The sequence below is a fragment of the Hipposideros armiger genome, unplaced genomic scaffold (genome assembly GCF_001890085.2).
Source record: "Hipposideros armiger isolate ML-2016 unplaced genomic scaffold, ASM189008v1 scaffold_12, whole genome shotgun sequence".
NCBI classification, from domain to species: Eukaryota; Metazoa; Chordata; class Mammalia; order Chiroptera; family Hipposideridae; genus Hipposideros; species Hipposideros armiger.
Window position 1 is genome coordinate 517,395 of NW_017731362.1, and position 15,920 is coordinate 533,314.

General features: G+C 42.4%; 1 protein-coding gene across 15 annotated transcripts in view; it reads left to right on the forward strand.

Moving 5' to 3' along the window:
- The first annotated feature begins 12,901 nt into the window (after nt 1–12,901).
- The window catches only part of SEMA6D (semaphorin 6D), a 59,109-nt gene continuing 56,090 nt past the window's right edge, over nt 12,902–15,920 (forward strand). For 6 of the 15 annotated variants that reach the window (XM_019664417.1, XM_019664398.1, XM_019664444.1 and 3 more), the window contains exon 1: nt 12,903–13,336. The gene's annotated coding sequence lies outside the window, so the exon portion shown is untranslated. Of the gene's footprint in view, nt 13,337–13,862; nt 14,463–14,490; nt 14,685–15,920 lie in introns of those variants that run through there. The other 9 variants (XM_019664353.1, XM_019664452.1, XM_019664388.1 and 6 more) reach the window with 4 other exon arrangements.

Sequence of the window (15,920 nt, forward strand, 5' to 3'; positions counted from 1 at the left end):
AAGAAGAATTCTTGTAGTTTACCACTAAGAACTATAATGTATTTTTATATGAGAAGTTTACATTTTGATCATGTTAAAGAATTATCCTATTCTAGGTTCATTTCGGAGCTGACCCAAGATGTATTTAAATTTCTTAAAAGATGCATTAGAGTACTAGAAATACATGAACCATTCTGGTAATAATCTCTGGGCTATCACTCAACCTGTCCATTCAATAAATATGTATTTAGCCACTGTCCTAAGCACTAAGGATGTAATTATGGCCCCTGCTTTCTGGCACTCACTGCTGGAGGCAGTTACTTTAACCCTTTTTGTTACTCTGAAGAACTTATGGGACACAATATAACAGTGGCTCACTAAAGCATGGTACTCAGTGAGAGAGAAGAGAAGACGCACCCTGCAGAGTGAAATCATAATGGGGAAGGAGAAGAGGCAGGGGTGGCACATACCATTTAACAAATCATCCCCACGTGGATTTTATATGGCCACCAGGTTGGTCACGGGACTTTAGCAATATCTAAGCTTAATGTAGGGTTTTACAGTTTTAGTCTACAAAACGTATGTAATGTTTTCACAAACGTTAATTTCTTTACCCCTAACAATAACCTCATGTTAAACATTATCTCAACATTACAGAAGAGGAAATTGAAACTTGGAGTTATTAGGATAGCAAAGCTAAGCAAAAAGACAAAATCTGTGCTCTTTGCTCTTACCTTAATTAAACAATTGAATAACATAAGACTTAATGATTTTCATAATCTTTAGCAGAGAGCTCTAGAACTCATTCTTCCTTAAGTGTGTTTAGCCAAAAGCTCCCCATTTCCCATTTCAAACTGAGAATCACCTGTTTACCACATCAGGCCATCCCCACCCGTGCTTTCCCACTCCCTCTGAATTGCAGGAACACCTAAGAATGTGTGTTCTGGTCCCACATCGACGTGTGCTGATCGAGACGCAAGGGAGGGGGTGCTCAAATAGGTCCTTACATTGGCAGGAACTACCTTCCAGAGAAACACCAAAATCTGAATGAGCCGAATACAAACAAGAAAGTAAGAGGAAATCTACTTTTCATCAAATGACCTAGGTTAGCCTCCATGCTCTCTGCAGTCTTCTGAGCTCAGAAACATGGAAGGGAGAACCTTGAATCCTTTCCACTCCTGGACTGTTTCCTCCAACATGGAAACTATACAGTGGAGAATTGCACAGCCAAGTTCTATGCTGCAGTGTAAAAAAATGCTGGCTTTCCATCAAGACTTCAAGGCTTAAACCATTACCAGGGGAGTCAGAAACCTCTGCTGAATAGCCGGACATCTGTGGCCTCAAACCAGGGGGAACTTACTCCTTCTCCAGAGGGGGGACTTCCTCAGCCCCAGAGTCCTTTTCCTAATCCACGTCACGCACAGAGCACACATAGAAGACTGTTTAGGCAACAAGATGTTATATTTTTCTACCCCTCGGCAAGTTTAGAGGAAGTAAAGTGGCAGAGGGAGCTCAGGAGACCACATCAGTAATTCAGTCTCTGCTGAAAACTGCTCCAGATCTCACTGCTAAAGCAGAGTCTTGAGAGCTCTCTGGCATATTAAATATTCATTAAAAGCCAAACACTACTTTTTCAACATTTGACTGAATAATACAAGCGTCGATTTGCCCCATCTCTACCTACTCTTGGATTGCTCAGATATACATAGCACTAAATTACGGTTCTAATGAAGGCAGTTTAAAAGATGAGGAAAGAATCCTTTATAGCTCATCCCTGCCTTTCATTCCTCTTAATTTAACCATAAACTAAACGGATCCATAAAATGTTTATAGAGGGTAATAAAGTGATGTTTTTAATACAAAGGTTGCGCATGTAATTAAGTATAAATTCTACGACATTCCGTGTAATTTGAAATGGTTTGCACGAAGTTAACAAATACTTATATCTATTTTACTGCTCCTTCCATTAATGGCAAATAATAAAAGAAAAAAAAAAAAGGTCCTGCCAAGGTAAGTACCTACAGTTCGAAAATTGAAACTGCAGATGTTGCTAAAGACTTTATCTTTTTCTTGGAAATGTGCCATTAAATTTAATTAGATTTCTCATTTGCCTTCCTTTTCTTTTACTCTGTCACTCTTTTTTTTTTTTGCTGCCCTTTCTCCTTTCCCCCTCCTGTCTTTCTCCCTTAAATATTAGGAGAACACCGCACATTATGGCCTGCATAATATAAATGAAGAAACTCATCACCATAAGAAAAAATAAAGTGCCATTTTTCTAATCCTGTAACTATTACATTATAAATTGTCTGGAAAGTACTGTTACTTCAAAGCTCACCCTGACCACTAAATACTAGCATGAGGCACATGGTCCCAACACTCACTTTTCATTTTCTTTCTTTTTCTAAATAAAAAGGAAAACTATGCTTAAAGAATTAAAGCCATATTCTATTTTTTTCCAGAATTTTTTTGTAAAGAGAATTAGAAGTGATCTAATCTTTATGGTTATAGCATTTTATCATCTGGCTGTCAAGATGTGATTTCTTACTCTGAAATGATCCACTCTCTATTATATTTCATGTTAACATTTCAAATCAAGTAAAATGGCGATGTTCGTGTTGTTTAAGATAATTGAGAAAAAGAAGCCACTGAACTAAATTTCTTTAAGTTCATTTAGACTTCAGCAGCCAATATTGATAATCAGAGCCTACGGATGCCTAATTTTATGTGGAATGATAATGGTTTAAGTAAATTAATTTTGGGACATTTTTCTAATCTACATCGTAGTAAGACCAGAGTTCCCCTATCATTTCTAAAATGATGTTTTTTTTATACTTTCACATTTTAAAACATTTTAAAAGTATCCATTAGCATTTTCTGTAAAAATGCCAGGCTGAAAAGGTATCACTGAAACTCAGCTTAAAAAGGTATTAGATAAAATATGACAAAATGAGAGGTCTACTTTTCCTGTTTGTAAGATGTGAGCGAGGAATGGGAGTAAGTCCATAACTCTCCACTGTATAGTTTCTGTGTTGGAAGAAACAGTCCAGGAGTGGAAAGGATTCAAGTTTCTCCCTTCAATGTTTCTGAGCACAGAAGACTGCGGAGAGCATGGAGGCTGACGTACGTCATTTGATGAAAACTAGATTTCCTCTTCCTTTCTTGTATGTATTTGCCTCGTTTAGATTTTGGTGTTTCTCTGGAAGATAGAAAATTTCCCCAGTCTACTAACTGTAACTATAACAATTTCAAATGCTGGGCATCCCTTCACGGGCACCATGCAGACACCTTAAGCTCCACTTATCCAAAACCAAACTCAGTTACGCCCCCTGCAAACTTGCTCTACCACCTGTGTCTCCATCTCCTAAAATACTACAACTTCTCTTAAAGTTGGCCATACTCAGAAACTTGGAAAAATCTCCCCCACACACCCCAACATTCAAACACACCCCCACCTCTGACAGTGGAACATCAGCCCACTCTGCTGTGTCCCTGGTATATGTTCCTACTTTTCTATTGATTCCACCACCACTGAAGTCGTCTTCTATCCTGACCACTATGCTAGCACCCTTACTTCCAAAACCTCCTGCTTTTGCAACCTGTTCCTCCCTCTGGTTTGAATATTGACTCTCAAAGCACAGCCTAGAATATGATCATCTTTTCCTCCAAATTTATGGCTTCTAAACACCCCAAGTGCCAATTCAGAAATGCCATACAATGATTCAATTCTGTCCTTCCAGTCATATCTCCTACTACTTGTCTCCAGGCACACCAATCATGCCCAGCTGCAGCCGGCCCCCCCTCCCTCTCCTGCCTTTGCTGTCCCCTCAGCCCACAAAAGCTTGGTTAGAGTCCTCTGCCTTTGACATTTGTCTTTCAGTGTGTTTGGCTCAGTTCATTTGACCCCACATCATGAAGTCTTTTACAACCCAACTCGTATCCGTTTCCCCCTTTTCTGTCTTTCTGCACCACTCTCCCTCCACCTCTGGATTTAGCGTTTACAGCATTCTGCCACGTATGAAGTTAGCCTGTGGCACATCTGTCTCGCCAGTGAGGCTGCACGCTTTCTCACTCATTATTCCATCCATCAGATGTCTCCAGGGTTCCTGTCCCAGCCACTGTTCTAGACACTAATGATACAAAGACCTAGTTCTCTTTCTTTCAAGAAAGTCAGTCTAGTAGGTGATAAAACGTATAATAATGTGTGTAATAAGGCAGACCAAAGGGGAGGGAATAGGGAGACAGTGTGATAAGCACCAGACTTAGACTCTGCAGACTCGGGTTCCAGTTCTGGCTCTGCTATGCAAGTTATGATAAGCAAATCTCCTACTTCAGCTTCTTCACATGCAAAATTAGGATCCCTACCACCTACTGTTCTGTAAGGATCAAAATAAAATTACATAGTAAATTTCCATTTGCTCCACCAGACCCACTCTCTGTCCTTTTTCTCTACCTCTAGATGTTGGCCACTAAGCAAAGGGGTCCTCTCCATGTCACCACTGTGTCTCAGGTTCTGCTAATCACTCCCTCCTTTGCTCCTTGGGTCTTGGCGGTGGTCAGGCCCCTGGTAGCTCTCCGTTGTGGTTTCACTGCACTCTGCCCCGCACCCTTACAAATAGTCCCTTTATTAAAGGCTTCTCAAATTACCCAAGCCAAATGTGCCATCTGTTCCCTGCCAGGACTCTGACTGATAAAACTGCTTTTCAAACTTTAAGTTGCTGTCTAAATGCAAGGTATTTCTCATTTATCTCTGCACAGTGCTTTACACAAAGCAGATTGCTGCTATTAATAACAAATGGTGAAGTGAACGTGTGCAAGGAAGAAGGAGTGAATGATCCTGGCCTCCCCCACTTGAGTTGTATTCTTTATCTGGGGGGATATCTCCTTGTCACCTTGATGGATTTTGTAATGCCTGATTTGATTTGGAAGGTCCCCTGTTTCTTGGAACTCACTGTCTCTTAGGGAAAACATTTCTGCAGGTAGTCTAGCTCAGCCTTTTATATGTCTCATGATTTAACTTGAAAGGGTTAACTTTGCTTGAAATTTCCAGAAATATCCCCCTTTTGTATGCTGCACACTTATACCCAATAATGAAATGGATTACTTACTTGTCCGCTTATTTATATATTTTTTCATCATCATGAAAGATGGCAAATAAGTCAAAAGCAAGCAAATTAATTATTCCCTTATTACATGGGAACCAAGAGCGTATTTAAGGAATCAGTAGCCCAGACTGGGGTAGTTTTTTCAAAAGCACAGTAAGTAAACATATAGCAAATCATTGCATCCACTGCCCCCTTTTCTAGGCAAAGCCTGGACAATGACTAGGCAATCACCAAATGACCTAAATAAAGTTAAATCACAGAATTCAGTAGCTTGATCTTAATGAGGAGCTGAAATGATGACTGACTCGACTTTAATATTAAATTAATTTATTCCCAGCCATTACGGACTGTTCTTGTCTCCTGAATTCCCATGTATCTCAATAAAATAGGAGATCAGCGTTTTCCTTTTTTTATTTAATGTAATGTTGATGACTTAAAAATGAGACACTGACCCCTGGAAACTATCTTTATAAAACATACTTTTGAGTAAACACATTTAATAGTGTGCTTTGGTACTGAGTAGGCATTATTCATTAGCAAATAATTGAATAACTGGAATTCTTAATTAAAATTTGTGATGAGAAATGAATCTGTTTATTCTGCAATTATGACCCAGAAATTCAGAACACATTGAGGTAGTTTATGAGCACAGTTCCAAAGATTTTAATATAGCAAAAGAAATCACAAAATTTTTACACAGGAACTTTTAGATGAAACACACACACACACACACACACACACACACACACACACACACACACGCTGTGTATATGCATGGATCTAGATGCAATAAGATTTTAAAAGTCAACCACTGAATACAACTATAACATGGAAATATTCTAATTTAATGGGTGCGTGATGCTGTTAAAACCCTCTAACCAGTCCTGGGCCTTTCTGGATTTTCCAAAGCCAAACAGGTTCTTCCTTTAGCTTTGTAATTGAAATACAAATTCAGACAATGGCAAACTCTGTAAGGCTCCTTTTTCAAGCTTTCCTTAAGTATATAAGTTGGAAGTGATTTTTTTCAGCACATATCACAGTTTAAGCTTTTAGAAGATAGCCATCAAAGAGCTCATCTTGGACTACAGTTAAGGGAATCAAACAATGTTTAAATCTAACTTTGATTGGTAGGGCCAACCTGATAAGAAAGTCTGTTATAAAAATGTATAGGCCTTAAATGTTTTTACTTGCTGGCTGTCAACTGATGATAGGCTCTTGGTTCAAAGGCCAAAAAGATCTAGTCAAAGAACTTGGTTGGGCAGACCACTTTGTGGAACTCACCAAAGGTTAGACAAACTGTAGGTTTCTCCCAAGCCTTCTCCTAGGACATAAATGAAACCCCTATGGCTGGGGCTGGCGGAGATAGCATGACCTCCTGTCACCTTGTTGGTGTTAATAATTCAGTGACATCATATCCCAGACCCACACTGAAATATTGTTGGACAAATGTATCCTCCCATGTACTTCTGAGCCTTGCCACATCATCACAGCTCAATAGGACATTTGGGGTTTTAGACAAGTCCTATAATCACAGCAGAATGCAAAGTGTTTGCTATTGATTCTTATCCCCAAATGTCAACTTCTGCCTGTCCCCCATGCACATAATACCCTTCACACCCTTGCATATTAGAAGTGTAATTTTTTAAAAATCTAATCTATTCAATATTAATAAGATGTCCATAATAGCAAATAGCTTATCTGAGAAGACAAAAGGAAAGAAGAAAATGTATCCTTTGTGTGCCTTTATTTGGAAAGATGTAAATTACCCAGAATCCTATTCTCTCTCTCTTTTCAATCAATAGATGGCATTAGTGGTTTCTAGCAATGAACTGGGTCTGTAGCTCTACATAGTACAGTATTTCTTTTTTAAAGATTTTTATTGGGGAATTGGGGGAAGGGGAACAGACAAGTTGCTGTCCTTTTGTTCTTCAGTCTAGTTGTGGAGGACATTGCTTCATTGGCCCAAGTTGGCACCATCATTGCGCTCTTCCCGGGCGAGGCAGATCAGTCGCCAGCCTCTGGACGGCCGCTCACTGCGGCTGCTGGCTACACACGCTGGCTGCTGGCTACACACGGTAGCCCATGGCAACCCACTGCAACAGGGGCTGCAGCCTACACCGTCGCCAGCGACTCAGGGCAGCCCAGCTCCAGGTTGAGCTGTTGTTCAGCATCTTAGCTGTGGAGGGCAGTGTCACTGGCCCTCATATGTGGGATCTGAACCGGGGCCTTCTGGTGTCCCGACAAGCCAGCTCTTAGCCAACGTGCCACTCGGCCAGCCCAGTATTTCTTGTATGTACATCATTCAGTGATTAGGATTCTTTTTTTGGCGGGGGGAAGGGGGAAAGGGGGAAAGAAGGAGTTGCGATCATATGATCCTAACCGTTAATTGAAACATTTGTCGCTTAACCAGTAAGGTTTATTTTAATATAAATTTACATGCTGTTGAATAGGTCTTTTTTCTCATTATTTATAAGTATTTATTTCTCATTATTTCTCGTTATTTCTTCAGAGATGCATAATAGAATGCATGCAATGTACAAAGGTTTAAACTATTCTATAAACCCCAATACAGTTACAGACACTAGTTTGTATGTGACAAGCAAAAACTATCAAAGAATTAGAGAACGAAGCACACATTTTTAACCTAGCTTTGAGCATCTAGTTGTGGGTTTTAAATGTTTCTACTTCCCTTGTTATCCAAGACATATTTTTTTCAAACCTATACTCTTCATTTTTTCATAGCATGGTGTCCTAGAAAGAAAATTAGGCATGAAAGCCAAACAGACCTATATTAGACCCCAGACTTCATCATCTAATAGGGCTGAAAACCCTGACAAGATTAACTTAAGCAAGTCTGGTTTCTTTGTTCCTAAATGATGCCTGTCTCCAAGAGCTGTGGCAAGAATTAAGTAGTATTGTGGCCAGCCAGTATCTGGAATGTAATAGGTACCCAGTTACTTTCTACTCCCTTTGTTGAGTTGAAGTTTAACATTGGCTTAACCAAAAAATAAAAATAAAAATAAATAAGATTAGGCAGGGAGGTTTGTTTTTAAAAACAAATTTAAAAATACTAAAACAAACAAACAAACAAAACAGATAAAATGTTCTAATTCTCTACTACACTTGGTTATTCCCACTCCCTTTCTCCTTTGTTAAGACATTCTAACATTTGATATATACTATTCAGCACCAATTCTTCAAGGTTAGAGACTTGGTTACAATAAATGTGTGGAGAGAAGGCTGTCTGGAATCGACACCATCTCAGCTTCCTCACATCTGCTGGGATGTAAGCTGGCTTCCCTGTATCCTAAGCATTCCTTCCCAAAGTGCGATAAGTATAATTAAGCAATTCTGACGGAGTTGTCATCTTTTTATTTGCTCCTCCCTCCAAAAAGTTTATTTTGCTTCTGTTTGCTCAAAAGACCTTTGATAAAATGGTGATAGCATTCCCATCTCTTGTCTCAGAAGAACTAGCATTATGAAAGGCTATTTGCTGTTCATCTTTCTGATGGGGGGTGGGGGAAGAGCTTAATTCTTTTCATTTGGCTTGAGCACTAGTGTCCTTCTACACAGCCATACCTGCGGAGTCATTAGCAAAATTAGATGAGTAACTGATTTATCATTTATGTAACTGCACGGTGCATTCCCTTTACTCTGAGTGTACAGCAAAAATTATTCATGCTAAGGCAGAGTAATCAAAATGACTAAAAAAGCACATTTTTATCATTCCAAGCATAAGCATAGCTGTGGTGGTATACTATCATAGTACATAATAATAGAAATGAATTATGTCAGTAAAATCTCGAGGTTGAAGATTTACCATGATAAATATTTTTCATTAAAGTGAAATATCTTGGCAGAGTCACTTTCATATGCAGACTATTGACACAAGGAGGCCAGCTGTGCCTATGCAGATGCCGAGATTTGGGTCTATATTATTAATGATTTATCATGTCATGGAGAGCTTAGATTAGTTTTGAAAGCAATCCCCTGCCACAAAAGCACTTTCTATAATGTGTGAATGCAAGGAATACTATATGTGCTTTCCAAATTAAAGTAATCACAGAAACTGTAGCTACCTTTGAAATCTCAATACCTCTATCTCTCTATTTTGAAACATGAAATTCTGCATCCTAATCTGTACTATTCATTAAAATTCATACAAAATGTTATTTGATATCAACTGGATAGTGAATAGTGTATCTGAATTAATAGACATATACACATAGATGAGGGAATGAGGGAAATAGAATGGAACAAAAATGTATTGAAAATCTATTGTGTACCCTGTACCTTTGCCCTAAATCTCACACTTAACATGAGGTTGGATTAAGTTTCTGATCCAATTCTGCAGGAGTCTAAGATTGCACTGCCTTCAGGGCAGACGGAGGAACATAGGCTAATATTTATTTATTCAGTGCTTGCTGTGTTCTAGGTAAGATGCTAAACACGTTACATGCATTATCACATTCCATCTTCGTGAAATCCATCTGAAGTATTGTTATCACCCCTGTTTCACAGATGAGAAGACTGAAACACAGTGTAGTCAAATAAATTTTCCGGAGAGGAAGAGTCTGATTGGAATCCAGCTTATCTAATGTTCCAAAGCCTTCACTGTTCACTATCGCTAATTACTTTTACCTCACTATTAACCACTATTACAACTAAGTAAGAGGTAGGGTTCAAATCCTACTTAATTATTACCCGTGTCGCCTTAGGCAAGTCACTGAAATTTTCTAAGCCTCAGCTTCCTCTTCTATAAAATGAAGATGATAATAGTATTTATCTCATAGACTTGTTGTGAGTTAATATTTGAAAAATGCTTAGAACAGAGTTTGGTATGTATTTACCTCTATCGAATGCTTTGTTTAATAACTGTTACAGTTAAGAAAACTTTTACTATTACACACAGGTTTCCTATAATTTTTAGATAGCTTTTATTCTTAAAACGAGATAGGAAATGAAACATAGAAATAAAATTCTGAACTTTACTCCTAAAGTAAAGAAACAAAAAAAATACCTTGTAAATTATTACGTCTCACTGATGGGAGATGTATGCAGATAACACTAAAGCGTAATGACTAACCATCTACAGCACTGAGCCCTTTAAGTATTCTTTCTGGGTGTGAAAAGAGCCAAATATTTTCCTTCCTCCCTCCCTTCCTTCCTTCCTTCCTTCCTTCCTTCCTTCCTTCCTTCCTTCCTTCCTTCCCTTATTCATTCATTGAACAAACACCCTTATACATATACTATGCTTGCTTATGGGGACACTGCGAGTTAAGTCCCTACTCTTGAGGAGCGTACAATCTAAAGATGACTATTTTCTCTGGTTTGGCACATAAAAGAGTGTGGAAAAGTTGTGGGTTCCATGATAAGATCTGTTTAACAAATATTTATTGAGTGACCATTAAATGCCAGGCACTGTGCTAGGCACTGCTGCTGTCGAAGTAAATAAGACAAGATCCCTACGGTTAAGAAGCATCCACTAGGGAAAACATCCTAAACAGATATGTTTCCTTCAATTTGGTAAGTTACATAAGTGAATTTGCTAGGAGAGCCCAGAAGAGAGGTACTTAAACCCATCATATAGGTAGTGGGATGAGGGAAATTTTGACACCTAAACAAAATTTTTGTTAAAAGTCAAGACAAGCAGAAATTAAAGTACATGAAATTATGGGGAAAGAGTACTGCAGAAATTAGAGGCCCCACAAGTGAAGATGGGAGGGGTGGTTGGGGGGTACTTAAAACAATGTGACACAGTGGGGAGCTGCAAGCAGTGGGGCAATGCTAGAGCCTACAGCATAAGGTGGTGGTGGTGGTGATGGGGGAGGGGACTCGGACTAGAAAAGTGTACAGGGCTAACAGGTTAAAAGTGTGTCAAATCAACTGAAAGGGCCAGATGCAAGTAAACTGCACAAAGAGTGAACAGTTTCCTTAGCATTCTTTCCACGAAAATCCAAATAAAAAAGAGTGCCATTTTTTTCAGTGCCAACCCTGACTATCAAGATTCTGGGAACCAGGGAAATGATGAATCTTAAGAGAGATATTTTGACCCTTTCTAGAAGATAACGATTACCGTCAATTTTGACATCAGTGGATTATTCACTTCCCTACCTCTCCTCCCCCAGTGGACCTAACCCAGGAATTGGCTCTTAGATCTAGACTGATACTGAAACTGAAAGCACGTCTAATTTTTGGCTCAAAAATGACCTATCCGCATATACTTCTGGATTCCTTCCTGGATTGAAGAACTCAGTGTCTGGTCCAATGGCACTCTCTGGGTGGCACTCTGGAGAGTTGGCCATCACAGAATTTCAACAAGGAATTCAGGAATCTAGAGAATTGAACTTCTTTTTGTCTTTGCTTTGCTGCTACAGCAGACACAGGACCGCTCGGGAGCTTTCTGCCTCCAGGTGGGTGGCAATTTGATTCCTCATCAAGCCACCGGTCACTTGCTTGCATCTTCATTCAGTGCACAGAGCCCTCTGCCTGCAGCGGGGCTTGCTCCCTTGATGGAGAAAATACAGAAAGACTGGATGCCAGTAAAATAGGCACAGCTTTCTGGGTCAGAAGTTGGCTGGGGAAGGGCCCTGACTGCCAAGTAACTTGCAATGATGTCAGAGCCCAGCACAACCAAAAAACACCAGTTGGCCAGCCAACAAAAGCCTTAACAACAGAAAACTCAGGGAGCAGTATTGCCAAAGCTGTTCTTTCCGCCCCCTACCCCTTTCTTCCAATAGAAAGAACAGCAGGAAGAGTTTATATTTTAAGAGCCCCCTCCTTCTCTCTCCTTCATTTTGGTAACAAAGTGTTAACTATCTAGAAAACAGGACGAGTCCCGCAGCAGTTCCTTGGGGTGTCTTTCATGAGTTCCTTTTCAAGGCTGTCAGTGGAAGATTCAGAAAGAACTCAGCAGAGGGTATTTTCCTAAATGTAAACATTTAACTGTGCTGAGAAGAAAGCCTGAACCATCAAGGAAAGGAAAAGCCTTTCTCTGTCCTCCTTCTCTCTTTCACGGTAATTAGCCGTACTCAAATGAAAATTAAAAGTTTGGTGAAAAAAATCTCTCCTCTTTCTTTTTCTTTAAATAGGGGCATCATGGTTCATTCCAGCCATTTAGCGCCCTCAGTGATTCATAATTCAACTGGAAATTCATAAAACACAGCCCGTTCTTGGAAATGAAGTTTGGATTCAAATCCTCTTGTTTTGAAATATATGACTCCCCCCCCCTTTCATTTGTGACAATTTTAAATGATGTCACTTCAAGGACATTTTCATTTCTCTCACAACATATTACACGAAACACTTGCCTGTAAAACCGGCTCATTAGCCTGCAAAATTATACTGTACTGAATGGCTTTCGTTCAAAGTAGAAATGGGATTTTTAGTAGGCAATTTCTGTATTTTATAAAGATAAAGCAATGTTTGATTGCTTCTCCCCAGCTGTTTTGCTCAGTGGTTATAAAGAGAAATGGAGAGGGGGGGTGGCGAGAAAGGTAACATGGGGGCTGGCTTGTAAGGGTGTGCTTAAAAAATAAATCTTAGGTTAGGAAACTAAGGAAGAACTTCACGGAGCAACTGCGGCTGCAGTTCCTCTGGGCTGCAATGATTTGTCCTCTGGATGTCTGGAGGAAAGCTCTAACAAAAAGTGAGGGAGAGAGCGAGAAAAAGAGGGCAGGAAGGAGGAAAGCAAAAAGGCGGCTTCGCAGGCTGCAGCAGCCACCGCGAGCTGGATGACTGAGGCGCTGGGAGCTGCTGGAACGAGCAGCTCTTCGGAGGTGGGGAGAGGGAGGGTGCGCGGCAGAGCGCGGAGGAGGAGGGACGCGGAGGCCACCGAGGGGTCAGCGGGGCCGCGGCGCCGGGCTGGGGGCCTCCAGGCGGCGCTGGCCGCAGAGCTCGGCAAAGGGCGAGCGCGCCGGGCCACCCGCGCCTCCTGCAGTCTGCGCCTGGGGGTGGGCCCCAGGCTGCGAGGTGCCGAGTCGGGGAGGGAACCAGGCTCCGGCTCGCCTGATGGATTGACTTGGAGATGGATCGAATTACACCATTTGCCGTGCCTCGATTTGTTTTGCTCCCGCTTCGTCCCGCTGCTGTTTTTGCTGCAAGGACTGGTGGTGGCGAGTTTCAGGATTATACCGAGGAAGCCAAGACCTGAAGAGACAGAGGGATATACATGTATATTTTTCATTTTTGCGTTATTTTTCTTTTTTCCTTGCGCGTGACAAGCTTTTTTTTTTTAACCAGCCTCCCCCCATGAGGTAAGACCCTCTTGTAAAGATTTGCTAATGCTCAGGGCGCCTGGTGGGGATAGGATCCAGATCGTCGTAGCCCGAATCGCAGCCGGTGTGTGCGTGCGTGTGTGTGCGTGAGTGTGTGTACGTTGTCACTGGAGAGTTGATTTCTTTTCTAACCAGCTTTCCCCGCCTGCCGTGCAAGGGACGCGCAGAGGGCTGGAGAGGTTTGGCGGACCCGTCAAAACTGGCAGAGCTAGGGGCTTGGGGGGGAGGGTCACGTGGACTTGGAGGCCCCCCCCCTGCACTGTGCAACCCCTCCGGGAAGAAGCGAAAGGAGGGGGCAAGTAAAAGTTTCTTGCCAGGCAGCGCCAGCTCCGCGCTCCCCCGCACATTATCAGGGGTAACCCAGGCTGCTTTGGTGTCGCGGACAGCGTCTCGAGCCAGCAAGACAGCAGAGCCAAGGCCACAGGAGCCGCTCGGCTGCGGGCTCGGCCGCCCCCTTCCGCCCGCCTGCCCCGGAGCGGACGCTGGGACCGCCAGGATCGGGCAGCGCCGGACCCGGCCAGGAACGGACGGGCGACCCCTCGCCCGCGCCTGGAGAAGGGGCGCAGCGCAGCCTCCGAGACCGCAGCAGCTCCCCGCGGACGCCGGCTACCTGTCAGTGCGCCCCGGGGTTGGACGCCCCCAGGATAGCGCGTGGTGGGGGTTCGGGGACTCGGTCACCTCCACCTTCCAAGCTCCAGCACCGGCTCCTGCCCGGAGGGCGGCCACTACCCACCCTACCTCTACCCCAGCTGACGGAGCGCCCCGCGGGCGGGCTCTGGGGCGGGGGGCTGCCGACCGCCCACCCCGCCTCCCACCCGGTGCCCGGGTTTCTCCTCCCAGCCACTCTCCCCCGCAACTTTCCGTGCTTTGTTCTCTGGCTGGAAATGATTTACGGAAGCGTCTTGGACAGGGTCTCCGCCAGGCGGCAAGAGCCCGGCGCTGAGATGTGTTACGTTCTCATCTACCCATCAATTATGGATGGAAACAAATAAGGAAGAGTCAATTGTGCATGAGCCCCTTCTCCCGCGACAAGAGGCGTCCTGCAGCCGGGAGGGAGCCGCCTCTCGCGTCGGCAGCCGCTGGCAGGGGGATGGTGAGGAGGAAGGTAGGGAAACTTTTATTACCAGTCTTGACAGCGATATTTGTTCCTGGTCTGCAGAAACCAATACAGCAGCCGCCTTGGGGGAATTTGGAAGGGCTTCAAGCTTCCTCTATCGTGTCTAACTCTTGGATTGAAGTAAAAGGTCATACAGGACTTGATGGTGTGGATGAGCACTGGGTTTGAAATTTTTCTGCCACATCGACTCTCGGGAGCAGGGCTGTTCAGGTGATTGTTTAAATCCTGAACTTGGGAAAGGCTAAAATATCCTGGAGCGAGCGCGGAATGAAGTAGCGGTATTAATTACAGCATTCGAGGCAGTCGGGGCAGTGCTCCCGGTGCTGAGGTGACCGACCATTCAGTAACCCAAGTTCCAGCATCCCAGCCCCGCGCCGCTCTCAGCTGGGTGATTTTCACACAGAACGGGCAATAGGTCATTATTGTAGATATATAGACTTTGTAAACAGTAATTGGACCTGTGTCCGCCTCTACAGGGGGCCCCTCTCCCTTAAAAATAACGATAGTATTTCCGGTTTCTTTGGAACACAAGTGTCTAGAGCAGTTTTCCCAAGAACTTCTGGCTGCTAAGAATTTCAAGTCTGCAGTATGTACTGGATATTTGGGGCAGTAGATTATTTTGTTTATTTCAGGGCTGACGTCCCAGGAAAAGATTTAACATTTTTTTCTACATGGGATTGGTCTCTGTCTCAGAATAGAAATATTTGTTCTGAGAGTTTTTTTCAGGTTTGTTTTTTTTTTTCTCCTGGTAGAATTGAGAAATCTTATCTCTAGACAGCTCAAGGTGAGGATTTTACTATCCTTGTGGTGGTTTAAACAATAGGTTTTGATGCTGGTGTATTTGTGTTGCTTAAAAAAGAAAATTCCCTTAGCCCTCTTAGGCTAGATATCTAACTCAGGAAATTAAGTTGTGTGTAGTCATGTTTAATGTAGTGAATGACAGGCGTCTTTTGTCAGGCTGGCAAATATTGCACAAACATTTACCCTGGCTTAGATAAATAGAACTTGCCAGATAAGCTCTGAGATTTGGGCCTATATTACCATGATCTTAAACATCTGAAGGTAAATAAACTATAGTTCAGTCATAGCTGAGTTTTGTTTTTTTATAGTTAGTGTCTGTGCTTCGATTTGGGTCTCTAGAATGTGCTCTCAGAAAGACGGTTCAATAAATAACCCTAAGATTTGCAATATACATTGTTTGGCAGACCATTTTCTTTCATTGGCTCATTTAGTTAGATTAACAGCCAGCTACTATTTCTTATTGGCTCCTGCAGAATATTGCTACCTGTCCTCGTTTCTACTAGGGATGCTCCATACGTAACCTTTTTAGAGAAGCATTTCTGTGATGCAGGACAGGGTGCCAGGAATATTGTGATTTCCCCATCACCAAACAGCTGGTTAACTCGAGTTTGATTTAGATTTGTGGGCATTCTGCCCTCTTTTTTT